Here is an 18,390-nt window from a genome sequence, read left to right on the forward strand (position 1 = left end):
TGGAAAGCTCGCCTCTGAGAAAGTATTACTCTTTATTTACTCTATGGTATTAGATAGTGAATGGAAAAAGCTGTTTTTAATGAGCAATTATTTATTTATGCATTATACGTTCTATTTACGAAGCGCTTCAAATATAGAACGCATCGTCACCTACAAATTACAAAATAAAGGTAAAAATGAAATTTTTTTCGGATTTTCCGTTTGGGCATTTCCTCCATCAGCAAGTCGGTCGTAATAAAAGATGAGCGTCAATTTATTCACCACAAGAAAAGATGAACGATGAATTATTAAAATGGCTGCTAAACGACCTAACCTAACGGTAAACATAATCCACTTAATTTGCAAATCTCCATCTTGAGTTACTTTGTTGTACTAAGCGCGTAATTGCTATTTTTATCCCCTAGATTTTCACGATTATTGGTTGGTGCTTTATAAAAATTGAATGCCAGTGCGACGTTTTAAATTCGTTGGCATTCCGAACGCGTTGGGAGAATTTTACAAAATGAAAAATTTGCATTTTCTACCTTAGAAGAGCTGCTTCCTTCAGGTGAATAAATTACACAAACTCACTCGCGGTTTTTCTGTTTTAAAACGTAGATTGCATTTTGATAACTCGCGGTTTTCACTTAAAGCACCACAGTCCGCGTTTTTGCATCGATATTTGACCAACACTTGTATAACACGACAGCAATCTTGCACCCGAGAGCGCTCATCGTATGTACATTAAACGTATCAGTCATATGTGGTGACCGTAATGGATAACTTCCTTTCTAGGGATGTCAAAAGTTGATTGTAATATCCCTAATTCAATAATTGGACTTAGCTTCGGTATCATCTCGATTATTTCGGTCTGATTCAGTGCATTGACGGCGGAAAACTTTCCTCAAACTGAGATAAATTCCAACTTAGATTTTCATTCCGACAGTTGTCGTCTGGCAAAATGAGACGAGCATCCCGCCGCCCGGGAAATTGCAACTTGGTTAGCAACCCCCGCTGTTAAACAATAATGAGTTTCCCCACGTCAGGTTTGGAGATTTCGCTTTTTGCTGAATGTTGCAGCAAGATGACAAATAGTCGACCTAAATCACACAACTTGTAGATAACTTGGGCACCAAGAAACGGTTGTAATCTCAGTTAACAAACTTTCAACGAAGAAATATGTTTTTGGAAGATTTCTATCATCGTCTGTAGGTCTAAACAGAAAAAAATCGTGTAAGTTAAAGCGAGTTGAAGGTAATATTTTCTCCTGGATTTTCTGCGAAAGACATATCAGCAGCTCAGTATCATTATACGCACTTTTGTCATGTACCTTAACGGTTTATTGTTGGCAATTTTTTTGAGAATGTATAGGGGTTCCGTTTACGTAGTAAGGGTTTAAGTTGCGTGAAGGGGAATGTAAATCAAATGAAAAGGAACGGCGTAAGGCAAAACTTAAGTTATGCATTTTTAAAAAAGTGCATATTGAAACGCATACAACTCTATTTTGAAGCATGCATAATTGCATATGATCAACACGAAGATTTTATTGTTGTATTAGCCAACGTTCATAATGTATTTTTAACAAATCATCAGGATTTACTACTAGGCAAAGGATAACAGTTTGGTAAAATGAAAGTTATGACCACATTTCCTGTTATGTGATATTCTGATTAGCTCCCTCTCTATAGCGGCTTGCAATTACTCTATGATATGCAAGCCCCTTTGGGGCCGACTGCTTTAATTTCCGAGTCATGGAAACTAAAATTTGCTGCCATAAAGTAGGCATGAAAATGAGCGTTTCATGACGATTCGGGGTAGAAGTAAGTAAAGGAACTTCTAAAAGCCGCGTCCCGAGATGTGGCTCCCGGTTTGTGAAAATTTTCAGCGCATCAAATGCGATCAATTTATGTGAAACCAAACATCACCAGAGAAATAGCTATTATCAAATAAGCTGTGTTCTCATTTATTTACCTTGTAACAGTTGCAACAATTTTCTTGCTTTTGAAAATGAGGAAAATCAAATTCAATAGGCGTGAAAATTTCATTTTATCACTGTTGTGGACATGTTCCATGACTTGTACTATGGTAATACCTTTCGCAACCTCCTCATTGTCTACCAGGTGGTTGCTCACATATTATGCTTCGCGTGCGACGTGATATTAAATGGATGTAACATGGTGAATATGAAGGCATCCGTACTTAAATCTTGATCTTGATATGTCTTGGAATTCCTATTTAAATTTAATTTACTTCATTTTCCGTTTTATCCCCTTTTCTATGATACGGTTTCTCTAGTCACATGTCCCCTTCTGAAGTAAAATAGCATTTTAAATTCACGTTAACATATAATTCAAAATTCACATGCAAGGTGTCTGCTCTAGAAATTTGTCTATCTCTATCGAGATTTAAGACCTGTAGACCAGTTGTAAGAAGTGCTGAGAGAAGTCCACCTTGCATTAATTCTTGGTCAAGATTTTATTTTTTATATGTCAAGGGAAGGTATGGTCATGATGAATCGCAGTCTATCATCAGTTAATTCTTGGTGACTGAAAAGGTAAATCTTTAAATAACGAGCAACGATTTTAAAAGCACGGCGACCAAAGACATCTTTTGCTTTTGCAGAAAGAGATCTGAGATTTGTGTTTTCAGTTCCAATTGATAGTTTCATAGTCATATTTGAAGTAACGTTACTTAGCAACCTTTAAAACTGGACGTGCTTTAATTTATTTAAAAATATCTGTTTAATCAATAAATTAGTTTTTTTATGTCTTTCCTATCCAAGAATAAGAAATGACTTGCTTACTTCTCCGCTCCATTAATAAAAGCATGGAGTTGTATCACTCACCTGAAATAAAAAAAAAGTTTTTAGAAAATTTAAAATTGCACATACTTCCCTAAAATTTGAATACTATAAGGAATTTATATATAGTACTTTAAAGACTAATTACACACTCGTTTTTTATAGTATTTTTTTTAAATTATACCTGCAATATCTTTTAAAAATAAGGGAAATAATTTACATTATACTCAAATATATTTCTAACTAAGTGGGCTGATTATTCGTAATTCCATGATTGGCATGACAATGTCACTTGATGTTTGCTTTTACAAAGCACTAAATAAAATGACTTCGGTTGGTACCTGTATTCTGATGCAAGTACTTGCAAGTATGATAAAAACAAATTTTCAAACGTCCGTAGATCGTGAAGTATTCATTCAAATGAAAAAAAATGCAGGGAGTTTATTTTGAAATTCGAGATGTACCTCAATTTTGAACAGTAAATAGAAATACTTCTCTGCTCCACCCTGTACAAAAAAGTGTATTACACAAAATGTGAGGAATTTTCTTTTCTTTAACTTTCATTTGAACACTGTTTTCGTAGGTCAACCGATGCGTAGTTGTTTTGAAAGAAACGATTTTCTGTACTTTTCTTGCAACAATGCGGCACAAACGGTTGCTCCAAGCCCCCCTCCCCCCTCAAACGTCTGAAATAAACAAAAATGTTATATTCAAAGCCCAGACCTCAACAACATATTCAAAATTACCACTACAACACTTTTTATAAGGCAAAGGCCCTATTTCTCTCCTGTTGACTGGACTATATGTAGTCTATATACAGGGTGTCAGAACGAAAACGAAACAGACTCATAAGGAAATAGTTTAAACCTAAAAATTGACACCCTTACGCAAGGTGGCAACCCCTTCAATAAGTTTAAATTGACCTTTGGGTCGAGTGACATCATTGGAAAGGGATCTTCGGTTCCTACATGCCTATGGTTTAGTTTTCAAATTCGAGGGACTCTTTTCGGAGGTACACTTGGCTGTAGGGTACAGAACTACTACAAATGTATGTAACATCAGTACGTTAGTCTGGTTTACTGAAATAAAATCGTGTTTCTATTTTACTATCGGTACCTAAAAACCGAACTTGTTTTTTGCGTATTTTCCAAAGCCTATTTCCTTACGAGTTATTAAGCGGTAGAGCAAAGCGATGCAAGCCTTATAGGGGAATCGATGGTGTCCGTCTGTCCGTGAACACGATAACTGTCAAACGCTTGAACCTATTCTGTTCAAACTTTCCACAATTGACCTATATGCCACATATAATAAGCCTATTGAAAATGGGTGAAATCCAATGACCCGTACGGTCACACCGAGGTGCTCTGCCGCTTTTTAAAATCTGCTTTAGGGGTTCATTTAGTATGTTTCAGTTTTCGTTGTGCCACTCTGTATAAATCGCATCGCTGCGCTAAAAACTCCTATAGAATTGCATTACCCTATGTTCTTTGTACTGTAAAATAAAGGTGAGACGGACTATAGAGCCTATACTTAAGAAATACAATCGGACAGAAACATCAGTGGATGCGATTTTCGTGTTTCACCATGTTGATCTTAGTATCTTACAGTTCTGTCGTCACTGAGGAAAAGAAGTGGGTTTTTTCGTACTGCAATGGAGCATAATTCGATTTATTGACTGAAAAAATATGCGAATTATAGAGAACACAGTTCTTAAGTAGAAACTTATTATGACCTCAATATTGCTACTCGAGTCTTAGATTCACCCACAATCACGGGTGTTTTAGCGGTGATCCACCCCAGAGACCTTTCCGTAAGGTAAAGAGCGAGAATGCTCTTTTACAGCTATTGATTCTTGCACACAATTGAATTAAAATCAATTGAATTTACCCTTCTAGTTATTTCTTTTTAGATGAAGAACGCGATATTAAACTTCAGTCAATTCTTACGAAAAGTATAAAAATTAACCCAAACATATTTTCAATTTAAAGACATGCTTAACTTTTAGTAAGATTTTTGCTTAGTTTGTGAAACGAAAAGGCGGAAAATATATGCGCAATAGATTTATGTTGTAAAAATGTAAGTGTACGGTCTTAAAATCACTATACAGGGTGGTGACTTGACGAACGCACCATAGGAATTTCAATAGTAATTTTTTAATTTACAATTATTGGCTTCCCTAATTATTTTAAGGCGGCTCCACACGCAGGGGGGGGGGGGTATTTTACTTTCCCAGAATCGTTTAACTAAAGCTCCCAAAAAAACACCCTGTTTAGTGTTTCTGAAACACTATAATAGCGCCAAGATTTTTGTTTACGGCGCATTTTAGCGCATGATGAAAGGTACGATGTAGTAGAAAAAACATGTTAAAAAACGTAACTTTTGAAAATGTTAAGTTAGCCCCCCCCCCACTTTTTAAAATTTTTTTATGGCTTAACCGTAATGGCGCTAGCTTGAATTCAAGTAGCGCAATTGAGCGCATAACCAGATGTATCAAGTGGCACAAATACCGGTAGCAAAATGCGTTATGGGGGATTCCGTTCACTTGGCCCCCCCAAATATATTTAAGGATAACCAAAAAACAATAATGGCGCAAAGATACCTTTTTACGGCGCATTTCAGCGCATACCTGAGAGTACAATTTCGTATGAAAAGATGTTAAAAAAAAGTAACTTTTTATTATACCTGAATCACAATCTCCGTTTTAAACACTCAAATGCGTGCGAAAAAGGGCCTGTAAAACACGCGTGCTTTAAAGTTGCTAAGTAACGATACTTCAAGTATGACTTTTGAAACTGTCATCTGGATGAAATAAAAAATCCTCTTCGGTCGCTTTCTGTAAATGCAGAACATTTCTTTGGCTTTTGTACCTATCCTTTGGTTGAAGCTTTCACAAACGCGCGTAATTTAAGGTATGCTTCCAAATTGTTCCACTTTTTAATCGCAGCATTGCTTTAAAGTTTTGAATGAATGCACCAAAATATAGATTTAAATACCTTTGACATTTCCTTCATATATGCCAGCATTATGGATGCATTTAAAACTGTATTCGTAGGTAACTTCCTATTCATCCATGGAAAGAACTTTTCATATTCTTTATAATAGGCTTTACTGGAGTTGGATTTTACACCTATACCAACGTTTGTTTAGATTTTACAACAATAGATTGAATGAACGGTGTATTATCTTTTTCAACGGAAATCGTTTAATTGTCAAAGACGATGATTTTTATAAGCAAACGTCAAGTGACATTTCCATGGCAATCGTGAAATTACGAACACCCAGCCCACTTAATTATTAAACATGTAGTCGAGTATAACGTCAATATGACTTCATTGTATTTCCTATTTTTAAATTATACTGCAGGTATAATAAAAAATACTATAAGATACACGTGTATAATTGATCTTTAAAACACTTGCAACGTTAAAGGCACTCCGCTTTGCGTCGTGCCCTTAAACTCGTTGCGCGTGCTTTAAAGACTTGATTATACACTTGTATCTTAATATACTATTTAAAAACGCTAAGTTAGCCCTCCCCACTTTTTGAAAATTTGTCACGGCTTAACCGTAATGGCGCTAGCTTTAATTCAAGTGGCGCAATTGGGCGCATAACCAAATGTATCAGGTGACCTAGTTACAAGGGACAAAATACGTACGGGGGGGGCTACGTTCACTTGGCCCCCCCCCCCCAAATGTTTTTTCGGATTTCTAAAAAACGATAATGGCGCAAGAGTTATTATCGGTGGCGCATATGAGCGCATAAACGAGCGCATTTCATTTCAAAATAATACGACTATCAAATCTCTCCGTGGTGGGGGGGGGGGCAAGTTAACGGACCCTCTTTTATAGCGCCCCAAGACCGATCGTATTGTGTGGATGGGTGGGAGGTAGGCCTTGAGGCGATTCCGTTATGCCCTATACGTATACCGTGTGTCAACCACCAAACCTGGCCATAGACATTTAAAATTACACGATTTTTAAGAAGAAATATGAGTTTTCATATGAAATATATATTTTGTTTAATGTCATATTGACACACGGTGTAGTTTTGTGTGAAAAGAGGTCCGTTGCATCAAGTTTTCATATAGTCATGGCCCGTGCAAAGCAAAAACAAGAGGAATTTATAGCCAGAAATCGTAATGTGGCACTCAATCTTTCATGAGGTGTAATTGCGGTCCTTATTATGGTGTCCTTTTTGTAAATGATCGACGTCACCAATGATAAGAGCCTTAAGTATGTGTCCTCATCCATCCGCAAATAATTGTGCCAATCTTTCGGACTGAACCTCAGGTCTTTTAATAAATTTACATGGAAGTAACATTCCATTTTCTGTAACCAGTCTTTAGTCCAGAACTTTCGCTTCACTCTTTTTTTATTACTTTCGACAGCTAACAATAATCCAACAACAGGAAGAACGTTATCTGTCGACGTCATTTTTGTGCGAAACTGGCGTGCCTTAAGGCTGGCCTTCGTATATTCCGTAGTGTGTGGAGCCGCCTTAAAATTTAGGTTCGCCTCAAGGCCCGTCGCCCCGAGGCATGCCTTCGGTTTCTCCGTTGCGTGTGGAGCCGCCTTTAGAAATAAAGTCTATTTAGGTTTTTTGTAGAGAAAAAAATTACGAATCCGTACATACTATTGTTTCCTATTTTATAAATTCAGAAACAGTAAAAATTTAAAAATCAAACTGTCGCGTTTATAAAGTCTGTAATGCCAAGGAATTATGAAATCAAACAAAAGCGCCTGCATTTGCCATTGGTTAGCTTTGGTTGATCTCAAACTGTCATGGCACCACTGATTTACTTAAAAGCGCTAGTTTTTAGTTATCCAATTTTTTGGCTTCAATGTTCTAAAGCTATAAGTATGCATGGATTCGTAATTGTTTTCTCTACAAAAAAACCTAAATAGACTTTACCTTTAAAATAATTAGGAAAGCCAATAATTAAAAAATTACTATTGAAATTATTATGGTGCGTTGTTCAAGTCACCACCCGGTATATAAAAAAATTTGCTGTGGCTAGCACAGGTACCATCCGCACGCCTGCCTGCGCATGCCCGATTCTGCCCTTTTATGTCTAAAAATATGTGTACCAAATTTGGTTCCAATCGGTTCAGTCGTTTAGCCAAAAATGAGAGTACTGACGGACAGACATACCGACATAATCGAGATTTTGTTTGATACGGATTCCTGGTGCTTCCAAACGTGGGGAGTCATTTTTTACCCCAATGATATTCTCCTTTAATAACGTGCATTGCATTGGGGTAAAAAATACTGAAATCAATTTTTGAAAAATTTCCAAAATTTAAATATATTATCAACATTTCCTAGAATATTCAATGTTACTGAAGTCGTTTTTGGAGTTTTTTCGTTTTTTGAGCTTTTACCTCAGTAGGGACTATAATTGCATCAAGAAGTATAGATGAAAACTAAGAAAATGACATCAAATAGAACTCCATACGATAAATCCCTGAAGGACAATTTTCATGTGAAAAAACATTGTTCCCGAAAAAAAGAATATTTCGGAATTGAAAAAATGTGTAGTTATTTGAACTATAAAAAACCATATTTCAACCAGGTCTCGTTTAAAGAATCATTTTTGCGAAAATGAACAATAGAAACAAAAAACACGGTTTTCCGCGATTTTGTGGTTATGTGACAAAATGACTTGAAAGAAAGTTGTAGAGTTTTTCACGATCTACAACTTTTCCATTGGATCCTTTTTTCTCTGATCTCAACTTTTGCCGGAAATTGCCGTCATACGATTTTCACCCCCTTTCACGCTCCCCAAAAACTTCACTCACCTGCTCACGTATTTTTTTTGTATTTGTTATGCTCGTAGACCATTTTAACATTTCCACTTGACAAAGCTCCATTATCAATTTCCTTTTTTATTGACTAAAAGATGGTTAATTCGCCTGGACTATAGGTGCAATTAATAGAATACGATAGCGGTCTTACGCGCCGGTATCGGCTGAAATATCCATGCCCGAACCGGAATAGAACCACAGGCCCTTATTACCGCAGAAGAGCTTCCACTTTACTGCGCCACAAGATGCTTGAATTTGGGTCATAATCTATTATTGTTAATTTTGTTGGAAAGTAAGTGTGCCCTGTAAGTGAATTAGATCAAGGGTCCCCTGACCATTTCTTTCAATTCGAAGCCCGACGCCTTTAAAACTGGCGAGGCCGATTTGATTGAACTCGACTGGTCTCCAGGGCTTGATCGTTTTTTTAAATCATATCATAAGATGAAGCTTCTACAATAAATTGATCATACTTAAAATACTGGAACAAAGAAACCCTACTTTGTCTCTAAATATGACAAATTTTCTGTAAAGATATAATTTTTCTGCGCTATGGAAAAATTTGTTTTACTTTATAATTCAAAATAGCTCGAATAGTGAGTGTTAAATCAAAGTTGGGCACTAATTCAATTCTGTCTGAAACTCTCAATGGATAGTGAAGTTAACGCATCCACTTCCAGCCTTTTTGTGTCGGGTGGCAGGAAGTAAGAAGTAGAAGCACAAATGTAACAAGCATTGTTTTGCAAAGTACGCTACTGAGCAATATCGAACTACAATGTAATATGGAAACAATAACAGTGACACACCTAGAACTAAGTAGAACTGGAAATGACATAAAAGATGTTGCACAAGAGAATCAGAGGAGAATTAATTAAACTTGTAAGTCAGCAAGATCTAACAATAACGTTTTGTAGTTGAGACGCTGTACCTAGTGAAAAGTATTTTGGACACGAGTAGGTAGTTTAGTGAAATCCAAAGCACTCAACATTTTTAATTTTGTGCCATTTCTACAACGAGAAGGCGAATCTTAGGAAAGTACCGTGATAAAATAGCAAGCCGATTTATTCGTTTCCCAGATCCCCATGCTGAATATCATCCTGTATTATTAATTTCGAAGTTGGTAGACAAAAAAATAAGGGTGGCTGTGACACATTCGACTCTGGTGACTTTATACGTTTCAGAACCAATTTTATGTATCCATTGTGAACCAAACAGTCATTCTCAAGAATTGGATTATTGAAAAGTTCTACGGAACGTTGAAATGAAAACTCGCGAACATCTGAAGGTATTTAGTAAAGGCGAAATAGATGTATGGTTTTCTTGTAGTAACTACCCACACGCGTATTGAACAAACTTGTAAAGCAAATTGGTCAGTCTGTAACCACTCTCATTAGCAAAGTTAAATTAACTGACCGCTACACGTAGAGCAACTACGAAGACGTTCGTAACTATCGGTAGCTGAAATTCCGCGAAGAGATTTACGAAAGGGTGGAAATTAACAATTGATTTATCGTGAAAGAAGATGTAGATCCAAAACGATTTTGTACTTTAAAGTGAGGTATACGCAGTGGGTGAAATATTCATGCGACGATAAAAATCACGTTTCCAATATTAAATTATAAGAAGGTCTACATGTGGCCGGGTTCAGAATGAACCGTAAAAGTGTAGGTGCTAAATTATTCGTTTCATTACATTCATCAAACACCTCGGAAATTCCAAGTGAAAGTTACGGACGAGGGATTTCTTTTGTTCATTTTCGTCTCTGCCAGTTTTTGTTAGATTTGCTTTTATTGGGCGGATTTAAAAGCTCCTTTTAGGTCGCAGGGGAAAGGAATTCTGATTGCAAGCGTTGTAACCGTAAGTATACCTTTAATCCGAAAGGGAATATTTCAAAAATTGACGATTCGCCAGCGAATGAAATGGGCATTTCAAGATGTGTTTAGTTAAAGATAAAGGGGAAGAAAGGAGCTTTCTGGGAGTAACAATCGACTTATTTGTAAGATTTGATTAGGTACGGCTAGGGAATGCAATCCCGCAGCAAAATTTCAATCCCGGTATTTGCGGGATCGTTAGATGTTAATCTTTAAACTTTAAACTTTAAATAAATTGGCAACTAAGCAATTCTGTGCGGTTAACTTCTGCATTAAAATAAGTCACTAATTATCACAATATTTAACAAAAAAGTTACCTTCGGCCTAACTTAGAACTCAAAAAAACCTCACCTGTAAAGTACAAAAAGGTGAACTTCTAAAGTGCCTCAAAAATCATAGTAAATTTTTAACGAAAAAAGTTTAACAATGATATAAAAAATAACTTCTCCGTTATGCGTTTCATTAACAAAGTAAACAGAGTCGTCCACTTGGTCGACAAATTCCTCAGTCCCGCAAATACCGCGGGATCCCGCTCCATTTATGTGCGGGATTAATCCCGCAAAAATGCTGCGGGATCCCGGTATTTCGGGATCCCGCGATCCCGGCATTGCATTCTCTAAATGTGACCTGTAGAATCCATAATTTCAAACAGTTCCAAGATTGGGCTACAAGTTCAAAAGTTACAGCCCTTTTAATTTTTTTCGAAATTGATTTCTAGTCTATAACTTTTGAATGAGAAGTCTGATCGAAAAAGTACGAATTGTTTTGGATTCTACGCACCAAAATTAATAAGAAAAAAGGGTTCTCCAGAGAAATTTTGGTGCAGTAGATTTTTGGTAAAAAAGGAAGGGTATACACTGCCTTCTTTTGAGGCGCGAAGAAAAAATTGTCTCAGATCGACCGGGAAAAAATTTTTCTTATAGAATGTGGCCTGTAGAATCCATAATTTCAAACAGTTCCAAGATTGGGCTATTATTTCAAAAGTTACAGCCCTTTGAATTTTATTTTGAAATTTGTTTTTGTCTATAACTTTTGATTGAGAAGTCTGATCGAAATAGTACGAATTGTTTTGGATTCTACGCACCAAAATTAATAAGAAAAAGAGTTTTCCCGAGAAATTTTGGTGCGGTCGATTTTTGGAAAAAAGGAAGGTGCCTTTTTTTGAGCCCCGAAAAAAAATTGTCTTTGATCGATCCGGAAAAAAAATGTTCTTATAGAATGTGGCCTGTAGAATCCATAATTTCAAACAGTTCCAACATTGGGCTACTAGTTCAAAAGTTACAGCCCTTTGAATTTTCTTTCGGAATTGGTTTCTAGTCTATAACTTTTGATTGAGAGGTCTAATCGAAAAAGTATGATTTGTTTTGGATTCTGCGCACCAAAATTAATAAGAAAAAGTGTTTTCCCGAGAAATTTTGGTGCAGTCGATTTTTGGTAAAAAAAGGAAGGTTATACACTGCCTTTTTTTGAGCCCCGTCAAAAAAATTGTCTCAGATCGACCCGGTAAAGAATTTTTCTTATAGAATGTGGCCTGTAGAATCCATAATTTCAAACTGTTCCAAGATTGGGCTACTAGTTCAAAATTTACAGCCCTTTGAATTTTTTTTCGAAATTGGTTTCTAGTCTATAACTTTTGATTGAAAAATCTAATCGAAAAAGTACGAATTGTTTTGGATTCTACGCACCAAAATTAATAAGAAAAAGTGTTTTCCAGAGAAATTTTGGTGCAGTAGATTTTTGGTAAAAAAGGAAGGTTATACACTGCCTTCTTTTGAGGCGCGAAGAAAAAATTGTCTCAGATCAACCGGGAAAAAATTTTTCTTATAGAATGTGGCCTGTAGAATCCATAATTTGAAACAGTTCCAAGATTGGGCTACTATTTCAAAAGTTACAGCCCTTTGAATTTTTTTCGAAATTGGTTTCTAGTCTATAACTTTTGAATGAGAAGTCTGATCGAAAAAGTACGATTTGTTTTGGATTCTACGCAACAAAATTAATAAGCAATTCTGTGCAGTTAACTTCTGCATTAAAATAAGTCGCTAATTATCACAATATTTAACAAAAAAGTACCTTCGGCCTAACTTAGAACTCAAAAAAACCTCACCTGTAAAGCACAAAAAGGTGAACTTCTAAAGTGCCTCAATATCATCATAGTTTTTAACGATAAAAGTTTAACAATTATATAAAAAATAACTTCTTCGTTATGCGTTTCATTAACAAAGTAAACAGAGTCGTCCACTTGGTCGGCAAATTCCTCAGTCCCGCAAATCCCGCGGGATCCCGCTCCATTTATGTGCGGAATTAATCCCGCAAAAATGCTGCGGAATGCCGGTATTTCGAGATCCCGCGATCCCGGTATTGTTTTGTATTATTTTTTGCTATTATCAGGTATTTAGCTCAATTTGATTGGTTGCGACGGAAAACTGAATCATACTGTACCCCCCAGGAATTAAACTGAGCACAATAAAACCTTTGACGAAATTGTTATTATGATCTACAATAAAGTCAGAGAAAAAGCCGGGAAACGCGAAATCCTGTACTAACGAAATAAATGAAAACGCCACTAAGACATTGAATCATATACCGTCAAATCCCTATCGTACCTTTGCTAAACGTTTCGACCCTTACTTGTAGATATATAGTTGTAAAAGCTATATATGACAATTTTTCGCAAATGGAAAAGTTGCAACTTTCATTAGGGGAGTTTTCCAAAGTGACTCGTACATAAACTGAAAAGCACCCTCTGAATAAGGTTAGCTATCATTTTAAACTTAAATTCAACGTCAGTTTTACAAATTATCATCTCGCAAAATCGCAACCATTATTTCCCCGAAGCAAGCGTCTACAAATAATGAATTCGTTTATCATTAACTTTGATATCGTTGCAATTTATTAGTGTAGATCCTGTGGGAGACTTTGAGTTATAATCTACAAGTTGTAAAATCACCAGGGAAAACTTGAAGTAGTTTCGAAGTAAAAACAGAAACGTATATATTCTTGCCTTTACCATCTAGCGGTTTAAATTAAAAATCGTCATATTTCAAAATAACCCCGCAAGGCGATTCAAATACAAGAAACAAGTACATTTTCGCAAAGTAGATCGGATTGATATATTGCAGTACGTGGTTTAATTAACTATTTATAACTGAGCAAGGCAAGAATTAATTTCCTGTCCATCTCCATAAAGCTACTAGAAATTGGAAAGGGAAGTTTGTTAAATAATTCATATTAAGGGATCGTTGATGGGTTCAGAATTAATGCGTACTACTTTTAATTAGGAAAAATGATAGCAATTTCAATTTAATTTGTATATTAATTTTTATTAGCGGAACACGAATGACACTTTAATCGATTTGCACTCTATTTTTCTTTGCGGTCGTATGCATAGCGAGTTTTCAAGGGTTAAAGTAGATACACTTTTTTTGATAGCTATCGCAACAATACAAATTGCACCTTCTCAAAAAGGAAAAGAAAAACATATGTGCATTATGCATGATGTTCTGCTTTAAAGTTTATTGCCTGTTGGTAACGCCCAACCATTCAGTTTTTATTTTTGCGGGAACGATTTGTACTATTTTCTGTCGATTTCTAAATCTCTCAATTTTTAGTGTTTCTTCGGTAAAAGTTTATTTACCACTCCCTCTTGTACGACGGCGCAATGGGCGTCAAAGTTAAACCATAATTTTTGGGATACTGAGAAGTAATTTTTGGCATCCCGAAAAATCTCAAAATTTCAAATTCTATGAATCCTGACAAATTTCCTGAAGGTCCTTTCCTGACTCTTTTGTTTGAATTCGAAATATTTTAAAACCCTCGGCTTTTTGGTTTTTTAATTCGCGGCATTTACGAGTAATAGGATCTTTCCACCTTTAAGAGTTTTAAATGTGTTTAGACGCTTTCAGGAGCTTCTAAATTGTTTAAATCATTTAAAAATGTTATTAGGACTGATGTCCTTCAAGAGTTTTCAAAGACTTGCAGACGTTTTCAAGAGCTGTACAGATTTTTTTAGTTTTTAAAAACCTTCAAGGGGTTTCAAGGCTCCAAGAGTTTACTAAAGGGGAATCTTTTTGAGGCTTTAGAATATTTGAGGGCTCATAGGTTCGTTTATTGGGTCTTTAAGGGTCTTCGGCACTCAGAAATTTGAGTGACTGTGCAGAGAGTGTGGGACCATATGTTTTTTCCAAGAGTCTTTAATGATTGCCACAACTTACTAGTGAAATTTTAATCACTTAATAAGCATTTAAAAGTGTTTGATGGTCCTTAAGAATCTTTTAACCAGTCAATTTCTGTGAGGGGCGAATGCCTCCTACGTTGAGGAGGGCAAGCCTCTAACGCGATCGGGGATGAGTGTAATGAATGAGTAAACAGAGGAAAGAACCGAAAGAGGAAGAGTGGTTCGACGTGTTTAGAAAGATCACCGGAGCAAATGAAAGCGGTGAGAAGGAGAGAGAGCGCGGAATAGAAAAGAGGACAGGGCACGAATTAAGGGGAGGGGAAGAAGAAACTGTGGAGAAAGCGATGGAGAAATTGACGGAAGAAGTACAGAAGGAAATAAGAAGAGTGGCAAATAGATAAAAGAAAGAGAAGACGGAGGAAATAGGATTAAGAGAAGAAATGAAGAAGGAGGAAGAGCAATGAGACAATAAAAACTAATAGAAAGAATAAAAAAACTTGTAGAAGAAAATAAGAGAAAAAAAAGGAAAAATATAGAACAATATAACGATAAATGAAGTAGTGATAGAAAAAGGGAAAAGGCGAGAGAGAACGAAGCACCTACGAGTAGCGCGGATGTAAAAGAGGCGAAAACTTTTGAAATAGGGGAAATACGGTAGTAATCTTGGAACCAACAAGGGAAAAAAAGAGGGAGGCTATGAGCCAAAAGGGAAAGTTAAAGGAGAGCTAGATATACATAGATGACGAGTTGACATATTAAGAAAAAAGAGTACAAAGAGAAATCAGAGGTTGCGGAAAGGGAAAAAGGAACGAGCAAAAAGTTAGATGGGGATATAGGAAACTAATAGTAGAAGATGATGAATATAGATGGAGTACCATTAGTGAGAACAGAGGAAAGGGGTTTAGAGAGAGAAACTAACAGCAAAAGGAAAGATAAATGGGGGATAGGAGCTACCCAAATATTTGTGGGAAGGAAGGAAAAATATTAAAACAATTTCAGGTGAGGAAATGAAGAGAGAGGGAAAAAGAAATGGTGACAAGAAGAAGAAAGAAAATGTAGACTAAAAAAGGAAAAATATTAAAACAATTTCAGGTGAGGAAATGAAGAGAGAGGGAAAAAGAAATGGTGACAAGAAGAAGAAAGAAAATGTAGACTATGCGGAGAGGAAGAAGACGATATAGAACACATGTTATGGAACTCTACGGAGGTGGAAATAACAGGGAGAAATAGGAATGACGTGCTGGATGAGGCGAGGAGGAGGTGAGAAATGGATGAGGAGGCCACTAAATAATTTATATTGTAAAAAGTGTTGTCATTTTGGCCTCCAATCAATATTGATTGATTGCTGAAGTAGAGACTTGAATTTTTAATTTAATCCACAGCTCGAAATAAATGTACAAGTCCGCCTGGTAAGTGCATTAAGGTTCGTTCAGGATAAACACCTTATCACCGCCAACTATGACGCTGATATTTTTGAACCGCACTTTATTTTACCTTAGAAGGAACTTTTCTTAACATTCTGGTGTTAAGTTACGTGGTTATGCAACTAAATACGATTGAACAATGGCGTTAGAACTTATAAATTTGTAAACGAAACTTTCCGTCTATGAACGTGTACAGTGAAACTTTCTCCCTTAAAAAAACTGTTTGTTTGAACCGTGCATTATAACTGAACTCTTGCTTGCTGGTCTAACTAATTAAGTTCAGCAGGAAGAATCTGAAATCTAAAGTAAATTCTAATTGGTACGTTCTTAAAGAATTTCACCTAAAGAACAATTTTTAAGCCCTTTGTATTATATGCAGTTGAACATTTTATTTATGAACCTCGTGAAATTGGATTGGGTATAAAAAATTCATCTTTGTTTTAAAGGTTTGTTCAAAATTCAGTAAAAAAAACCTCCAAATTGGTTGATTGTAATTATTTTTAGGGTAAATTGTGAACGAAAATTTTGAAAATTAATTTATGGGTATTTCATAGAAAAGGTGGTCACGTAAATTGCTTTGAATTTCGAATTATTAGCAGAAAATATGGAAAACTATCTGGTCAACTAGTGCTTGTTTTACGAGCAAGTATAAATAGAGAAAAAATCAGGTTCATGTTTAAGTTAATTAGTCCAAGCCAGAATAATAATGAATTTAGGATAATCTGTTGTTTCGCACCCCGTTGTATCGATTTATTGTTTAAACGGTCAATGCCATTTTGTTCCTACGAACTTGTACAATTTACAAATCTTTCTTTTTCCATGAAGATTATGATTAAATGCGTGCATCAAAACACCTTACGATGAAGGATGTATTTCATTTCATAAGTTGACGTTAAAAAATAGGCTTAATTGGGTTTCCTGGATCGATCACGGTTTTTACCCTTTTCACTGTCACTTAAACCGTCCTAGATGCATGCCCAAACCGGCAGAAAAATCATGAGCACATTAAAAGAGAACCCGCTGGGTTTATTAAGGGAAACTTGCGATTTGCTATTCAGATAAATTATTATCTGAATGCGAAATCTAAGTTTCGTTTCTGAAAGGTGTATAAATGTCAAGAAGAATTATTTCGGTTTCATAGCAAAAAAGCTTCAAATTAAAACACCTCATTTAGGTTGAGCGAGGCAATTAAAATGTAGTTGAGTCCTTTTCATTTGCTCTACTGTTCTGGCAATGACTCAAAACGTAGGTAGGTCAATCCTTTATGTTCCATTAAATTTTATACTCGTACGTAAGGCGTGGTCTATTTCCTTCCCTTCCTGAGTGATTAACAAATTGATTACCTGGCGAAACGCTCTACATCAGCGAAAATTAGCGATTTACGGTACGTGCATTCAAATTAACGTAGCTCAAACGTTACGACGGCTTACTTATGTTACACAGAAACTGTTCGGGATCACAATAGAAAATTTTCCCGAAGGCGTTGTTTGGTTAGCCCTTCCAATTTAGAGCTTAGACGTCTATTGTTTTAACTTGCCTCGTGCAATAGAATTTAGTTGTTTTGATTATTAATTTTGAATATGTATAAGATCGATTTAACGAGGGTTTTAGAGGAAAAATCGAATCAAAGCTTATTAGTCTAATTATTCCGAAGGGGCACGTTCTAAATAAAAAAAATGTAATTACGTAGGGTTGGAAGACAAACAAATCATGTTTATTACAACACTGGGAGTAATATTCATATTCGGCACTTTACAAAATTATCTTTGCTCACGCTGTTTGGAATTCAAACTTAGTTGGAACTAAATAAATATGTTAGTAATTAGGTATCAATTTGCGTTGGTGACTTTGAAAGCTATTTGAATACGCTTCGTTATAATAAGATACTATACAGGCTGTTTCACGCAAACCGTTACCTAAAAGTATTCAGACTTCTCTGTAATAAATTAAATCTGAAAATTGGCACACCAACAAGAAAATATCGTGATCGTTTCACTTCCTTCTTTATTTTAAATGGAACACCCTATATTTTATTGCATTTTCGAAATCTACATGAAAATCTACGTCGTTTGATACATTTCCCTCTACTTAGCATCAAAGATTATTCAAGATTTTTCAAAATTTTTGACGTTTGACTGCTTTTCTTTAGGCCCCTGTAGCTATATCTCCGTTCACTTGAATTTCAAACAGTCTTCCAAAATCAACAATACTGACGTGTAGCTACGTGCGAATGATTTAAATTTTGATCGCCCTTCTACAGGGTGTTTAAAGTTGATGGTCAAGTTTAATAAGTTCAAACCTTAAAAGGTGGATTTTTTCAAATGAAATGTTCCTTGCATTT

General features: G+C 35.8%; 1 protein-coding gene and 1 long non-coding RNA gene across 3 annotated transcripts in view; one reads left to right on the forward strand and one right to left on the reverse strand.

The window, feature by feature from the left end:
• Positions 1-717, reverse strand: part of LOC116176928 (chondroadherin-like protein) — a 95,994-nt gene extending 95,277 nt beyond the window's left edge. The window contains exon 1 of the mRNA XM_031495767.1: positions 525-717. The gene's annotated coding sequence lies outside the window, so the exon portion shown is untranslated. The remainder of the gene's footprint in view (positions 1-524) is intronic.
• The window catches only part of LOC116176933, a 213,897-nt gene that overhangs the window by 155,656 nt on the left and 39,851 nt on the right, over positions 1-18,390 (forward strand). The window lies entirely within an intron of this gene.

The sequence above is a fragment of the Photinus pyralis genome, unplaced genomic scaffold, assembly GCF_008802855.1.
Source record: "Photinus pyralis isolate 1611_PpyrPB1 unplaced genomic scaffold, Ppyr1.3 Ppyr1.4_LG7, whole genome shotgun sequence".
Lineage (NCBI taxonomy): Eukaryota > Metazoa > Arthropoda > Insecta > Coleoptera > Lampyridae > Photinus > Photinus pyralis.